Source organism: Mustela lutreola, chromosome 9, assembly GCF_030435805.1.
Source record: "Mustela lutreola isolate mMusLut2 chromosome 9, mMusLut2.pri, whole genome shotgun sequence".
Classification (NCBI taxonomy): Eukaryota; Metazoa; Chordata; class Mammalia; order Carnivora; family Mustelidae; genus Mustela; species Mustela lutreola.
In genome coordinates this window covers 102,030,319-102,047,503 of record NC_081298.1, presented here as the reverse complement: position 1 = coordinate 102,047,503, position 17,185 = coordinate 102,030,319, and the positions used below count along the sequence as shown (strand labels likewise).

The following is a 17,185-nucleotide window of genomic DNA, read 5'->3' as shown; positions in this document are numbered from 1 at the left end:
AATAATTTTACACTTTATGTACATATATAATATTGTTTTATTTATAAGACTTCAGGGCAGAAATACCTTCTATTAGTTTTGACTTTTCTACTACTGAATGGCTATTTCTTACTGATAATGTCAGTTATTCCATTGGTTATTCCATATTGAAGAAAAGTGTTGTATGCTCCTCCCTTTTACTTCAAAATCATTACCTGAATATATTTCTGTGTTGATATTTCCTTGAAATTTTTCTTTGGATTAATCATTAGTACTCCTGACTGATACCCATTGTAGAGGGCTTGCAGAATTAAGTACCATAACAAATTGGTGAAACTTTTCCATACAAACATATCATGTTCTGTGCAAAAGAAGCATCTTGGAAGGATATGATCCACTGACGATGAACAATGTATTATTCTTTTTATTAATCATTAATGCAGTTTTGCCTACAAGATACTTCGGGTTATGTTCCACATAATGACTAAAATTCCTGACATTTATTAGCTCTGTAACTTGGGCAAGTTACTTAACTGCTTTGGGCTTAATTTCCCTGATCTGTAAACTAGGGATAATAGTTGTACCTATCTCATAAGATATTTATGAGAGTTAAATGAATTAAATACATCTGAATATTTTGTAGAGCACCTCACAATCAGTAATTGCTGTTACCTAGGTGTTGGTATTAGAGATTAGTCATAAATAGCTTATGAATAATTAATTCCATTCTTTTTTTTTTTCCCACACAATAGAAAGTGTTTATCTTAAAAGTATGCCTAGAACTTAGAAACCTAAAAATCTTCTTGACCCTATGCTGCTCACTACCTTAAGGTGAGTGCCTGCTTGGCCAAAAAAAAAGGGCTCTTCTGAATCTTAGCTTTGGGCTTCCTCATCGACATCCATCCAGTACCTCTCTTTTTCCCCCTAACTTTTTGACATGATTACATGGCAAACATTGTAAATGGTCACTTTGTAATACCAGCAGACTGCAACTCACCAGCAAAACCAGGACCTCACTATTTTGATCTGCTTTACTTTGGTATTTTTCAGAGTACTTGTTTTCACTCATTAGTACATTATAAAACCAACTTAGTGGATTGCAATCATCGTTTAAAAAATTAAATTTATAAATAGAGTAAAGATGATAGCATACATGAGTAAGTATAATTTTATTAAATTTTAATTTTAGGATATGTGTATAATCTTTTTCCATGTTATAGAGGGAAAAATTTTTTGGCTGTGTGTGGCTTATGATCAAGAAATTGAAAAGCACTGCTTTTATTTCATTTCTGGCTTAACCTAAAGAATAAATAAATTCATTTATTCATGAATAAAGGAAGAAATGTGAGAGGAGAATTGCTGAGATTTAATTCTGACTTTCAGGAAGCTAGTTTTCAGGATTTTGAAAGGTGGGAGGCAGAAGAGATACTCAGGTAATGACCACGATTTTGACCTCATTGATAATGCTTAAAGAAATAGAAGATCCTGACACTTATGAATATTTACCTAAATGGAGGTACTAAAAACACATAAAGTCTTTATAAAGAGCAAGGCAGTATCAGTGGTTGCTGTGCAATAATAATTGTCTCAGATCTAGAAAAGCCCTTTGAGAAATGCACACTAGCTATTCATTTAGGAACTTCTTCTAACTATCCTGTAATGCACTGTGCATTCCACTGCCCCTTGATGTCATATTATTTACAGTGACAACATTAGCATAATATATATGCTTATTTTGGCAAAATACATTGAGAATCTAATATAATTATGTAGTTCATATGCTGATGGAGGAAGATTTTTCCAGTCAATCCATAGCCCACCTGAAAACTTGCTGACTCACAGGAAAGACTTGCCTAATGAAGAAAAAGTAATGGGTGACTTAAAGAGAAAAGTATCATGCTAATGTCAAGTTTATAAAAGAGGAAAAGAGATTATTTGTTATATGTGTATATGTAATATAGACTTAAATAAAGCCAGGTATAAAAATAGAAGAATGATAATACATCTAGAATAAATGTAATCTCTGATATGCAAAAATTGAAGAATGATATATCAGTTACTTAATTGGAAAAGATACTGACACAGGTGTTTTTTATCCACTTATGTACTCCATTTTATTTGTTTCACTAGTTTTAGTTTATAAATTATGAAACTGGTATAAAAAAGTCAACATGCCCAACTCAACATAAACTATAAATTACAGATACTATTTCCAAATTCAGATTTATTAACTCCACTTCCAAAGCTATTCTATTTTACCATAAAAAATTTTAAAAATATTGATCAGAGAAAAGAAATTGAGAATAAACCCACCTTTCGGAATATATCTGTAAATGTGTTAATGAGGCAAATAACAGTAACAGAGAGAAAAATTTCTTCTTTTTATACCACAGAGATATTAGAAGCTAAAGAGTGTTGCATCAAACAGTGGGTTTCATTGTCCCTACGACTGTAGGCCAGAGAGATTTGAACTCTAACTTTAAAATTTTTATTTCTGATTCATTATTGGAAACTAACATGTAGAAGGTGAACAATGAAATGGGTGACTAAAAGAAAATAGGAGATGTGCCTGTGAAGGTCAGATTCGAAAAAGGGAAACCATAAACCTTGAAGACTGATAATGATGTGAAGCTGAGAATGATGTGAGCCTGAAAATAAATGGTAGGGTCACAGCATGAAAGGCTCAAATATTATAAAGAATGTGAACTAATGTTATATGCAAAGGAGAGAATCTAGATCCTCTTTGACCAGCAGAATTAACTGGTTAAAAATGAATTTATGACAAATATCTTATAAATTCAATTAGCCAACTTATAGTACATCATTAATTTCAGATGTAGTGTAGTGCTCAATAATTTATAATTATTTGTATGATTTGTATAATACCCAGTGCTCATCACATCACAGGCCCTCCTTAATGCCCATCATGCAATTCCTCCCCTTCCAGCAACCCTCAGTTTGTGTCTTATAGTTAAGAGTCTCATGGTTTTTCTCCCTCTCTGATGACTTCCCATTCAGTTTTCCCTCCTTCCCTTACAGTCCTCTGCCCTGTTTCTTATATTCCATATATGAGTGAAATCATATGATACTCTGCTCCCTACAGAGCAGAGAGCCTGATGTGGGGCTCCATCCCAGGACCCTGGGATCATGACCCAAGCCGAAGGCAGAGGCTTTAACCCACTGAGCCACCCAAGCACCCCTCTACTTTAACTTCCTGAGAAACCTATGTAGTTTTCCAGAGTGGCTGTACCAGCTTGCATTTCCACCAACACTGTAAGAGGGTTCCCTTTTCTCTGCATCCTTGCTAACATTTGTTTTTTTCTGTCTTATTAATTTTAACTATTCTGGCCAGTGTGAGGTAGTATCTCACTGTGTGTGTGTGTTTATTATGATGATGTTCAGTTAGGCAACATATAGTAGTACATCATTAGTTTTTGATGTTGTGTCCAAGAATTCATTAGCTGTGTCTAACACCTTGTGCTCATCACCACATGTGTCCTCCTTAATACCCATCACTTGGCTACCCCATTCTCCCACCCACCTCCCTTCTGTAACCCTGAGTTTGTTTCCTGGAGTCCGGAGTCTCACATGGTTTGTCTCTTTGTCTTCCTCTCTTATTTCTTCCCATTTACTTTTCCTGCCCTTCTCCTATGGTTTTCAACACTATTCTTTATGTTTTGATTTGTATTTCCCTGATGCCAAGTGATAATGGAGCATTTTTTCATGTGTATGACAAACATTTCAAAGCAAGTAAGGAAGTTGGAATGTATGTGAGAGAAAAAGTTTAAAGGTCTACCATGCTCCTCAAAGGTGGATACATTTGGAGGAGGAATGAAAATAATATTTACTCAGTGTTATAATGTATCAGACATACTCTGTGCATTACCTTGAGTTTCATTATAGCCATGTCACATGGGAATTATTTATTTCTTTTCATATGTGAAAAAAGACCAAGCATCAAAGGGTTTAGGTAAATTAAAAGATCTCTTAAGGTCACTAAGTGGCAGAATCCGGATTGAAGCTAGTTTCATTCTTTTTTTTTTTTTTTTTAAAGATTTTATTTATTTATTTGACAGAGAGAGATTACAAGTAGGCAGAGAGAGAGAGGAGGAAGCAGGCTCCCTGCTGAGCAGAGAGCCGTATGCGGGACTCGATCCCAGGACCCCGAGATCATGACCTGAGCCGAAGGCAGCGGCTTAACCCACTGAGCCACCCAGGTGCCCCGAAGCTAGTTTCATTCTTTACTATAGTACTTGCCTCTCATTTCCATCAAGTTACTTGTCATTTCCAATAACTAGAATAATTAAATGACAATAGGACTTTTAAAGTAGTTAATGGAAATTGTTTTTATGTTGATCAAATGCATTTTGCCCAGTGTCACCAGCAAAACACCAATAAGCTCAGCTGTAAAGTCATCTATTTATTATAAACAAAGAAAGACTGGTCTCTTATGTGCAATTTGAATTACAATGAAGGTAACAGATTTCTGCAGCCTGGGACTTACCATTTCTGGTCAGTGTCAACAGAGTAATGAGATTATTAGCAAATTGCTCTTTTCTTTTCTTTTCTTTTCTTTTCTTTTCTTTCTTTCACCAACTTGATCCCTTTGACTTATTCCATTTGCTTGAATTGTAGGGAAAATAATTCAATACATGCTAATGAATTCTCAATTTACATAAATCATTTCCCTGTGTGATTTATAATCCTGATTTAAATATATCTCAAAATACCCACATACAAAGAAAGTCTATTATATGTGTGGCCATAATTCTAATAATCATACAGTTTATAAGCTTTAAAAAAGGGAAAAGATTACGTGACCTCAAGGCTTTCAGAAATGAGCCTTTTTCTTACTTTTCACCTCTTCATCAGTCTGTCAATTAGAGAAATTAAGTATATTCCTGTCTTGGAATACTTTCACAATGCATTACTGTTTTATGAGTAATTAAATTCCCTCACAAAATTGTTTTAATTTTTTACATGAAGAAAAGCATAAATAAATATGAATTCACTGATTTACTTATTTATACCTTTTACAATGTATTTTTTGACAGATTAATAAATTCCAAACGCTATTTTAGGGGCTAGAAATAAGACTGAATAAGAATAGAAGAACTCTTACAAAATTTACAATCTATGAAGAGAGAAGAGATAGGATAAACAAGCAAATAATTCAGCAAATAAAATAATTTTGGTTGTATTGAGGCAAAAATTCATGCCATGATAGAAAGACTTGGAGTAGATGGGTTTTTGTTGTTTTTCTTGTTCTAATGGTCTGATTAGAAAAGTTCTTTAAAGATTTATTCATTTTATTTTATAGAGAGAGTGAGAGCAGGGGAGAGACAGAGGAAGAGACTCTCAAGCAGACTCCGTGATGAGTGCAGAGCTTGCTTCAGGGCTTGACATAGGGCTGAATGTGGGGCTTGATCTTACAACCCTTGAGATTCTGACCTGAGCCAAACCAAGAGTTGGCCGCTTACCCAATTGAGTCACCCAGACACTCCTAGAAAAGTTGTCTTTAAAGCAGTGACACTTATCCTGAGACCTTTAAAACCAGGAAGAGTTAGTCCTTCATTGATAAGAGCAAGGAACCTTCTAGCACAGGAAGTTAAATACAAAGGAAATGAGGAAGGCTCAGATCATCTCAGGAATACCAAGGGCAGTGCTATTGAGTGTGTTGAGTGAACAAACTATAGACAAGAATCAGATCATTTCAGACTTTATAAATCATAGTAAGGAGTTTGGACATTATTTCTACTGCAGTAATATTTAGTCAGTTCAGAAAAGAGTTACCTGTTACACAATATATTTCATTTAAATTAATTAAACTGATGAATTAAATAAGTGCATCCAATTAATGAAGCTGAGGGTAGGTAATTCTTTGTGTGAAGTAGTAATCATTTCATTTCCTATGCCACTGGGTTCGCTGAAGTCAGTGATTCTTTGTTCTCATCCTCTCATGGAAAACGAATGGGCTACAGCTGATAAACACTGTTTTTACTTTTTGTCTTTTTTTTTTTTCAGCAGATAACATTCATATTTTCTTGCCAGTTGTTGCACGCCATTACACTAACCATTGTGACGATGGGTACAATGAATGGATTAACTGAGATACATTCACATAACCACAGATGGGCTATAACGAAGTTATTGTTCATTGACCAAGAACGTACTCTTAATCCCCATATTATGAGTAGTACTTTCTAAAGTGTTTAATATTTTGCCTTGTGCATTCTTTACACATCTGCAATGGAAGATGCATTCCTCAAGCAGCCTCTGCTGATTGCATAAATGAGTAGTTTATTCAATATTGATTAGAAAGTGAACTTTTTATATCTTTACTAATGGTAGAATAAGAATGGAAGAACAAGTTCTTTCAATTTGTTAAATAACCAAAGCAACGAGGCAGTGTCAGAGAGTATAGATAAAACATTTTGGGTGTGGCAGTCCTAGAACTCAGTCACGGGTAGTTCATTGTGTTAGCCTTAAAGATTTCCTTTACTTTGTTAGATCTCAAGTTTCTCCATCTGTAAAGTAAGAGGCCTGACCTTACTTAACATTAAGGTCCTATTATAATTGGGATCATTTAGTTTCAAGGGTCAGAAAACCAGTCAAACTTGATTTAATTAGTAATGGGGAATTTGCTTGAAAGATGGGAGTTTCTCTTGAGGAACTAAATGTAGGAAGTGAATTGAACCTCAATAAACCTGAAAAAACAAAAGTAAGAGATGAAAATTCACTTGTAGCTCTTCTTCTTTTTCCTCATGTAGGCATTTTTTTCCATATGTACTTCACATTTTTTCTGTGCTTCTATTCACCATCTCTGATTCCAGTTTTATATGATCTTACAGTCGGAAGTGTCTATAAAGATACCTAGAGTCTTTGTATTCTAATTACAAACTCAGTGGAGTCAGATGCCTGGCATTGATCCAGTCAACTGTGACTTGGTCAGTCCTCTAGTGTTCGGGGTCATGTGAGCTGATACAAATAGAACAGAAGAAACCAATTGAATCCTGGTTCACCACAGATCTTATGGCCTTGTGACAGTATGTATAAACTATTTTTCTTCTTTCTTTTCTATTTATACTAATTTGTACTTTGTGTCAAGGAAAAATTCTGAAATGACTAGTTTTCTTAGGCAACAAAATAGGAAAGATGTAGATCGTCCTGTGAGTAGGAATTCTCAGCGGAAATTACTTTTCCCTTCCACTGAGTGTATGGGTCGAGAAAAGCATGCTTTCTTGGAAGAGGAATATATTCTTTGGATCCTTAGGTTTTTATTTTTTTCTTCTGGAGTCTTCCTTTGTGTTTCCACTTTGACAAATTCTAGGATGTATCTCTTGTTCCTCATGCCTCATGCACTTCAGAAAGTATAAACTCAGGGTCTCCAAATAAACTCCTAGGCTGAGAGCTGTCGTTCACTTACCTCCAAGAGTTACTAATTTCACTAAATTTGGGAGCTGTGCAGTTTCCTTAGTTGTCTAGTTGTTTCAGTTTGGAATTTGGTTCAGGGTCTTCCATCTGTCATCCTACTAGAAAAAGAATTTTAGGCTATGGATTTAACCTGAAACTGGAAACCATTTTATGTAATTTTTAAAAAGAATGTCATGCTCTCATAATAGGTAGCTTCATAGGAAGTACATGGAAATGTCATTTATTCTTTCATTTGTTCTTATAGATACTATGAGCTTCACACTGGTTTGGGGTGTGAGATAAAAAGATCACGTAGTCTTTTAAGGGCCTTCAAAAAATAAGGCAATTTCCTAATACATGGAACGGTCTATTATCATGGTTCTCTCCAGAGAGGTGCACAATTATCCTGTACTATTGGTTGTTTCATTGCTTATTATCAGAAAATAAAGAAGGAAGCATTCAGATGTGATAAGTATGCTATTTCTACAGGTTTGGCACCTCTTTTTGCATCTACCACTCCTCCTGCTTGTCTGTTTTAGGGATGTCATTTTGGCTTCTGAAAACATAACTAATGATATCTTTACATGCAATTTTCAGCCTCTAAACTGGCTAATGTTCAAACACTTTGTCAAATCTCTTAGTAATATTTGGATTAAAGTCATGAAAATGAAAAAGAAGGCAATGGTAAGAGAAATTTGCAGGCTGTAAAATCAGAACTAGCAAATGCTAATCAGCTGTATAAGTTAATTGGATTTTGAAAAGAACTAAAATGAGAATGTCAAAAGTAGATTAAGTTCAGACTTAATCAGGCTAATATTAATTCTGATCAATTTACCTAATAATTTACCCCCTTTCTTCCTTGAAAAATGGCATCCCTACTTATATCTGGAGGATCTACAGAATGGTAGCATATGGTACAGGCATCTGTAAGTTGCAGCAGTAATTGGAGCTGCCATTCTGTGTTTTGGGCAGGACCACTATTTCTGGAGCCATGACATAATGGTAAACATAGTGTAGAGGCTAAACTTGAACACACAAGAGCCCGAAGCACAGGACCAACTCTCTGAATAACTGAAAACTAAGAATGTTTGAATATGATGTCCTTGCTACATCTTTTATCAGGCTTCCCAATCCTTATTCTCACAGTGACTTCCAGGAGCCATTCAGCTCTGCAGACCCATCTCTCAGCCTAAGTCCATGGACTTCCAACTCTAGACACAGTTTCTTTGGACCTTCTCCCACCCTAACATCAAATTTTTTTTCTCATGCATTCTATGATCTTGAAATTTTAGCATGTGCTAAGTAACTAGATAACTGAGAAGCTTCAGTGTTTTTTAGATAATGAGGCGCCTTTCCATTAAACTCTTGCATTATTTTTATTTTTATTTTTACTCTGAACATTAAATCAAAGAATATCAAGAAAGGGTTGTATGGTTCAAAGAAGCTGCCACATTTACTCACCATGAACACTACGACTGGGTAATCATCTATTTATATTGACCAACTACAGTTTGTACATAAAGTTATAGCATTTCTCTTGATTGGAAACTAAGTCTGCTTAATTATGTTCATTTAATTTTACACAGAAATATATGCTGCATAAAAATTATTAAAATGTAAACATTTTGTTACTTAAGAAAACAATGAAATAGAAAATGTACTTGTATATCATATTCAGCCCTAAATGGAACTACATATTTAGAGATCACCATTTATCCATGGGAGAGGATCTGATTAGGAGATAGAGACTGAAGCCTTAGAGTGATATTTAAAAAAAAAAAAAAAAAAAAAAAGTTTTATTTTTCTGTCTTCATAGTTGGGCACAAGTCTTCATACCTGAGTCTGCCAATAATACACATGCAGAGTAATACTCTGCATAATTCCTAATTAATCATTCCAAGGTTTCTTCCTGACAAAGATTGCTTATCTTATTTTTTTTTTTAAAGATTTTATTTATTTATTTGACAGAGAGAAATCACAAGTAGATGGAGAGGCAGGCAGAGAGAGAGAGAGGAAAGCAGGCTCCCTGCTGAGCAGAGAGCCCGATGCGGGATTCGATCCCAGGACTCTGAGATCATGACCTGAGCCGAAGGCAGCGGCTTAACCCACTGAGCCACCCAGGCGCCCCAGATTGCTTATCTTAAATTTGGAAAGGTTCTAGTGAATAATGTCATCTGAAAGTCTGAATTCAAGTGGATATTGAAATCTGTTGAGATTTCTGGTATCCCATAATTTCTGGGTTTGTCATAATGAAAGCTCAAATTAGAAAAAGACCCATGAAATAATCTCATAAAAGTTGTATGTGGCTGCTTCTCCCATGGGATATTAACCCCAGGCCCACATTAGTATGATTTTTTTTGATTTACATTAGGAGATGGCTTGCCTTTGGACTGAGTGGTAGGTAGAGAGGAATCCTACATTGAAAAATGCTATAATTATTTACTGTTTTAAATTTTTCTTAATTTTAGCCTACTTCAGAGTTATTCAATCAATAGTCAATATATTATGCTCTGAGTTAGTGCCAGTGTGTGAAAGAAATAATCTAAAACTAGTAATATGCAGTGTAGAATAGTCAATAATTTAGAGTTAAGTGGCTTACTTCTCACTCTAAATGTTAGAGGAAATCAGAGAGGGGAAATACTGAAAGCTAGAAAGGATTCAGGAGGTAGGGTTGTAATTGGCCACAGTTTAGGTGTTCTGAAAGGGAAAAAAAGATACTTCAGCTAGGAGAGCTGTTTCTCAACAGAAGAAAATGGGATTTGATTACAACCAGAGAATTTACCAAAATCTGAGGTTGCAAAGCTCCATTATGTTTTGAGGTCTCTGATCAAAGGTATTATTTCCTAGTGGTCAAGAGCACAGGTCAAATTTACATGCAAGTTATAGCTCTACCAATTTATAGTTGTGTGAGCTGGGGATTTACTTTATTTTCTGGTCCCAAAGCACCCAAACTGAAAATTGAAGAAAATAATAATATTTATTACATGGAAAGCTAAAAATTAATAGAGTATCCAACAAAAACAAAACAACAAATATAAAAGGAAACAAAAGACTTGCATTTTGCCTTTTTTGTAGTGGACCTGTTATTCTACTACTTTTGTTCTAGAAGTTTACTGATGATCTTAATTATAGGTGGAGAAGATATGTATCTGTATTGTATCTATTCTGACATCGCAAATTCCACCATTAAAAATGTATCCCCATGGATTTTGCCTGCATTACTCTTTATAATGCTTACAATGGCAAATACACATACTGGAATATACGATTCCCATCCTTACATGTTTTATTGATTCATTTGTTGATCAAATATTTTCAGTTCCAACCACTTTTCATTCTACCTTTTACATGGTTCATTAGTTGAACCACAACCATGCCACTGTCAGGGGACATGTTTAGTAGCTTTACACGAGAAGTATAATTTCATCTATATTTTAGCTATCTATAATACATTTGTGTGTTTTTTGAAAACCAAAAAATTCCCCAGTGTAAATGTTACTTAGCAATATGCTTTTCAGTGATCTCCTGAACAGAGTCCTGACTCGTACCCACAGTTTTTCGTAATTTTTTTAGGAAACTCATCAGTTGCTCAGGTCACTAATAAAATATTATTATTTTCTTCAGTTTTCAGTTTGGGTGCTTTGGGACCAGAAAATAAAGTAAATCCCCAGCTCACACAACTATAAATTGGTAGAGCTATAACTTGCATGTAAATTTGACCTGTGCTCTTGACCACTAGGAAATAACACCTGGGATCATCCTTCAGTATTCTGCTTTTTTTTATATCTTATATCTGATATTCAAAATAATATATAAAAATCTAGTTGATTGTGTTTTCAATATAGTTTCATATCTGTTCATTTCCCTCTACCTCTACTGCAACCACTGTGGTCCTAGCCATTATAATCTCTCATCTGGATTATTACAATAGCCTCATATCATATTGCCTTGTTCCCATCCTTGACTTCCTATAGTCTTTTACAACAGCTACAAAAAGGATTTATTTAAACACAAGATTGCATAGATGTTCTTTTTAAACTTTGCTAATGGGCCCTCTTTTTATTCAATAAAAACAGAAGTACCTTAAGGCCCTACTTGTTCTTGTCCTCCATTACTACTTTGATTTCTCCTGTGGATTATTCACTCTGTTCCCTCAACAGGGTTCCATACTGTCCTTCAAACATGGTAATCACGTTCATACCCAACAGAAAGTCCTCAAGTATTTTCCTTCATCTGGGCTGCTCTTTCCAATTCCATCTCATATCTTCAACCTTCTTCAAGCTAAATTCTTAGTCTTTAAATGAAGTCTACCTTTATCACCCCTTGCCACTTTATTCTGCAGACTGTGTCCATGTCTCTTATGTAATTAAGCATCACTGATACAAACCCAGCTGTACTTTTTCTCATTAAATGTATTTTATAGAAATATGTAAATACATATACATGTAACATATATGTATAAATATGTGTGCATATACACACATAATTTTATTATCTTTCCCCTCCCATACATTAAAGAAAACATTTGGAATAGTTCCTGGCACATAATTAGTGTTCAAAAATATTTTGTGAGTGAGTGAAAGAATGAATTGCAATTATGATTATATGGTGATTGTTGCCAAGTATAAAATGCTCTGGGATTATCAATAGGAAAACCTTGCTAAGTCTGTCATGACAGGAGAGGCATACTAACGAAAATAGTATTTGAGCGGAAGTCTGAAAGAGGAGTAGGAAATTAGCTACACATGGGAGCCTTGTATATAAAAACAATGAGAACGAGAAAAGCATGTTTCATGATCCTAAGGCAGGAAGAAGCAAAACCTGTTTGAGGAATTTAAGGGAAGGCAAAATTGTGGGTGCTAATAGAGCACAGAGTAGCTGCTGATGTCACTGAAAATTTAGCTGAGTAGTTCCCAAAGGATTCTCCTATTCTGAGCAGGTGCTTTTATTTAGCATTCTTCATTAAAAGAAACTAAGAATCAGCCAACCATGGTGTTGTGGGAACTTTCAGTTAGTTTTTGTTACTTAAACAACTCAGTGCAGATATCCTGGTCTCTGAACCTGGGTTGCCTATAGGGGGGCAGGTGGAGCATGAATAGTTTCTCTGAGACTATTCAGTGATTTCTATAAAACACAAGAATGGTCTGGACAAATATAGGATTTCTGGGAACAGAAAGATTATAGATACTTGGAAGTAGAAACTGTAAGTTTCTTAGACTGATTAGATGGTACCAGTTGGTCTCACTTAGGGAATGTTGAGTGTTAGAGATTCCACTTCCATAGTTTTTCCCTCATCTTCGCTGGGAGGTTCATCTGTTGTTCTGTCCTCCTAGGAATTTATGAGACATTATATAAAGTAGAATTTAAGAATGTAGGCTTTGGGTGGTCCCATCCGTGAGGGGTTTATAGGTGAGCCCTGGGTCTCCCGCCCAAGGAGATGGATGAGGATGGGCTTCTTCTCATGAGGTCAGGCAGAGACCTGACCAAAGTGTCAACTGTTCAACAGAAAAGACCAGTAGCATTTTCTAACCCAGTTTGTGGTGCACACTGTACAGTTCCTCAACCACTTTTCTGTGTTTTTTAATGAGAACCTGGCAGGACTTTCTGTTCATATCTAACAAATTGAAACAACCCTCAGTATTTGAGTTGCAAAATTGTCATCTATTCCAGACCTATGATGTTACATTTGAAGTATCTCCTGTAAGTGACACTCATATCACAAATGAATCTATCACATTCTGAAACCACCTCAGAACAATCACAGCAGAACACTATATAAGACTCTGGACCACAGGAAAGTGAAGTAACATCAGAAAATAGCTTTAGTGTAGCCAGGGACCCAAGATATGCCAGATATCTCAAAATGGCTCACGTGGGTATTCCAGTGATGGCAATAAAATTACAAAAAATGATATTGGAAGGACCCACACCTTCTTGAGGATGATACAGATGATACAGTGCTTTATAGCAAAGGTGAAAAAAAATACAAGAGAAAGTTTAGGGCACCTGGGTGGCTCAGTGGGTTAAGCCGCTGCCTTCGGCTCAGGTCATGATCTCAGGGTCCTGGGATCGAGTCCCGCATTGGGCTCTCTGCTCAGCAGGGAGCCTGCTTCCTCCTCTCTCTCTGCCTGCCTCTCTACCTGCTTGTGATCTCTGTCTGTCAAATAAATAAATAAAATCTTAAAAAAAAAAAAAAGAGAGAAAGTTTAGATAGTGAATCTTATTTTAGTGACTAAATTTAGTTTTGGTAACAGTTACATGTACATGTGTAGGTCTTTGTTCACATTTTATAAGAAAGCCTGAACTTGAACTCTTAGAGAAATATCAAATGGCTATATATTCACCACCAAGTTCCTTTATGTTAAAAAAAAAAAGACAAAGCATTATAACCAAAAAAGGAAAAAAAGAAAGAAAGAAAGAAAGAATGCAGGCTTCATGAAAGACAGATACTAATACTGAATTTGCAACTCACAGATGATCTTGATGAAGTTATTTCTCATATCTAAGCCTCCATTTCTTGGTGAAATGAAGATAACTCCCTCATGAGATTGTTGTTATTATTAACTTAGATGATGTATATGAATTATGTAACTTCATGCTACTGTTACTAAGAATTTACATAGCTTCCTCAGCTTAAAAGTCATGCATTTCCAGGAGACATGAAGGCCATCTTATTTATTTAAGCAAAGCGAGATTTCTAAACATTACCATGCTGTAAATTAAATTTGTGGGGAGTCAAACTAAATATAAATGAGGACTAGTGATCCTGAGTAGAGTTATGCAGGAAGTTTCAACTTAATCAACACTGCTGTCCATTCTCTTCTTAATTCACTATTCTTTCTGACTTCAGGGTGCTTTCCATCAGTGAACAGTAACTTCATTTATGGCCATTTCCTATATATGGACCGTCAAGTGTGTTGAATATAGATCTGTCTTAGAATATTCATGTAAAGTTATTAATAGCTAGCCATGTTCATTTGCAATTTGTTGGGGAGATGACTTAAATAAATATATTTTAAGTCTTTTATTATTAAGAATTAATTAGTTAAGTGTAAATAATAAAATTAATGAAAATAAAATAATATAATCAAACATTAATTATTTTAAGTATTTTCTTTTCTCTTTTATTGGTTACTTTGGAGAATGATATTTTTCTAGTATTTTGCAAGTTTAAGATAGAGGTAGCAAGTACTTTCCTATTCCTAAGGAAGGATCTGTTATGTTAGTTGCTTCCTCATTTTAACAAAAATTCAGATATGAGTATTGGAAAGGATTATAAAAGGTCCAGTCCCTTGCTTTTAGAAACATAGGATAGGTTTTTCTTCATTCTTGATTTTAAATAACTTGAGTCTCAACAATATTAAGTAACCTGCACATAGTAAGACAGGTAGTAAGAGACTGGGTGACTTGTATCTTCTGTCTTCTGTTTATAGTATCACATGGAGCTCCATACCTGATACTGAGGCTGAACAAACCAGAAATGAGCCCCACTGTAGCATTAGGAAAATGTGTTGGTGGCACCCATAACCAATCTAATAATGAAAGTTATTAAGCAGAGGGACTTGCCCATCGATGTGAATCTCTTTGAATAAAAAGCCTTACATGGATTTCTCACAGGCACCAATGTAGTCTCAAAAGCCATTTGGCATTTTTTTCCTCTTTAATGTCTGATTATAAAACTTTGAAATATAAAGCTTCAGCATGAAACCCTGACATAGCCTTAACTACTGTAAAACTAGCAGGTAAAGCTATAATAATTTCAGCTTTATAATATAATCTAAAATTGAATTACTCTCATTTCATGGCAAAGTCAATATTGCTAATGGATTAAAAACATGGCTGATAAAAGTATTGTTGAATTCATTTTTGGAGAATCACATAAAAAATGATTTTTCTTGTGGTCTGTGGCAATTGAAAGTTGGCATTAATCTGAAAAGAAACCTCATGCACTTTTGTAAGTAAATGCTTGAAGGTCAAAATAAATGAGATTAAAAGTAAGTCTGATTAAGTGGTTGAGAATGTTTTCTGGCATACCCCCATTCTATTATTAAAATACCACTGGGAGACTGGGGCCCAACTGTGAAAGACCTCACCTACAAAGGAGATAGTCAACAGCAAGAGGCTCTCCATGAAGTTGAAATTCTGCCATTTCTGTAAGCATATTCTAGGAGTCTGTCAGTAGGACAATGAATTGAGACTCCTAGGAAAGTGATTAGTCTACAACACTTTGTAGCTTTGTAAATTTGGGCAAATCTTCTCTCTGGGTTTTCTGTATCTACCACATAAGGGGACAGTCTGCAGGAATGTGACTGTTTTATGCCTCTGTGATTCTATAATATCCAGTAAAGGTACTATATTCTCCTCATTTAAAATGTTCTGAATTTGCAGATGTTAACAGATTATTGAGGCCTACTTTAATGCTGAATGTGGGCTTTTTGTCCCCAAAACAAAAGTTCTCCATTCTTTCCTATCAAAAAGCATAAACACTTAAAGACTAAAATTGAATTTCTTTTTTTTTTTTTAAGATTTTATTTATTTGAGAGAGAGAGAGAGAGTCAGAGAGAAAGCATGAGCAGAGGAGGGGAGGAGCAAAGGCAGAGGGAGAAGCAGATTTCTCACTAAACTGAGATCCTGATCCAGGGCTCGATCCCAGGACCCTGGGATCATGACCTGAGCTGAAGGCAGAGGCTTAACTGACCGAGCCACCCATGTGCCCCTAGAATTGAATTTCTAATTAGAGATTCCTAACATCTGCAGTTAACTAAGGACTAGTGTTGCAGTTTTCTTTAGACAACCAGTTCTGGTTATATTGTACCACAATATATTTTTTGAAAGCATGATTCAAACCTTCTATTCAATATATCTAATTTTTTATAATTTCATGTTGATCAAAAAAAATTCTCAGGCTTTCAGTCATCCATAGCATCTATAGTTAGTGGTAAAAGCCTTGCATTAGGGCTGAGAATCTTCAATTCAGTTTCTAGTTCTGTTTTTGCCTCATTTCATCTCTCTATATAAAATGTTTTCTATATCTCAAAACTTGTATTAAATGTCACCTGTCAGAGTGTGATAATTTTGCCAATAATGTATAACTTGAGTATAATCATGATGCAGCATACTACTCACATACACACATATATGGTCATGAACATACACAAGCCTATACTCTTAAAAAAATGACTAAAGATAAGAGAAATGCTGAGAACTGGCCCAAATTAAAAGAGATGATTTTAAAAAAAGGTGAAAACTAAATGAAATGTCTGGTTATTGATTGGTTTCTGTGCAGAAAAAAATCCTATTAAAGAAAAAATATATGTTTATAAAAAATAAAAAAAAAATTAAAAAAAAGAAAAAAAAAAAGACAAAACTGGAATAATATTTGAAAGATGAAAATGGACTATGTATTAGATAGTAGTATTATATTAATGCTAAATTTTCTAACTGTAATGCTTGTGCTATATTCATGTAGAAATATGTCCTGTTTTTAGTATATACTTGCTTAGGTACGTAGGATCAAGTGGTTCAATGAGTGCAGCTTACTCTCAAAAGTTCAGTAAAATAATAAGAATTATAAAAAGAACAAAAATATGCCAGAATATTAACAATTGGTGAACTTAGGTGAAGTTTTTACAGAAGATCATATTTTTTTCAAAACAAATTTGTAGATATGAGACTTTTTTTCCAAAATAAAATATTTTAAAAACGCACCTGTTTAACCACTTTTTAAATCTCTTTCATTAGAATATGAGTGGTTTTTTTTTTTTTTTTTTTTTTTTAACCATGGCCTTTTTGA

The 17,185-nt window shown here is 34.8% G+C and overlaps 1 pseudogene; it reads left to right on the top strand.

Moving 5' to 3' along the window:
- Positions 1-12,829: 12,829 nt before the first annotated feature.
- The window catches only part of LOC131808406 (WASH complex subunit 3-like), a 149,135-nt pseudogene continuing 144,779 nt past the window's right edge, over positions 12,830-17,185 (top strand).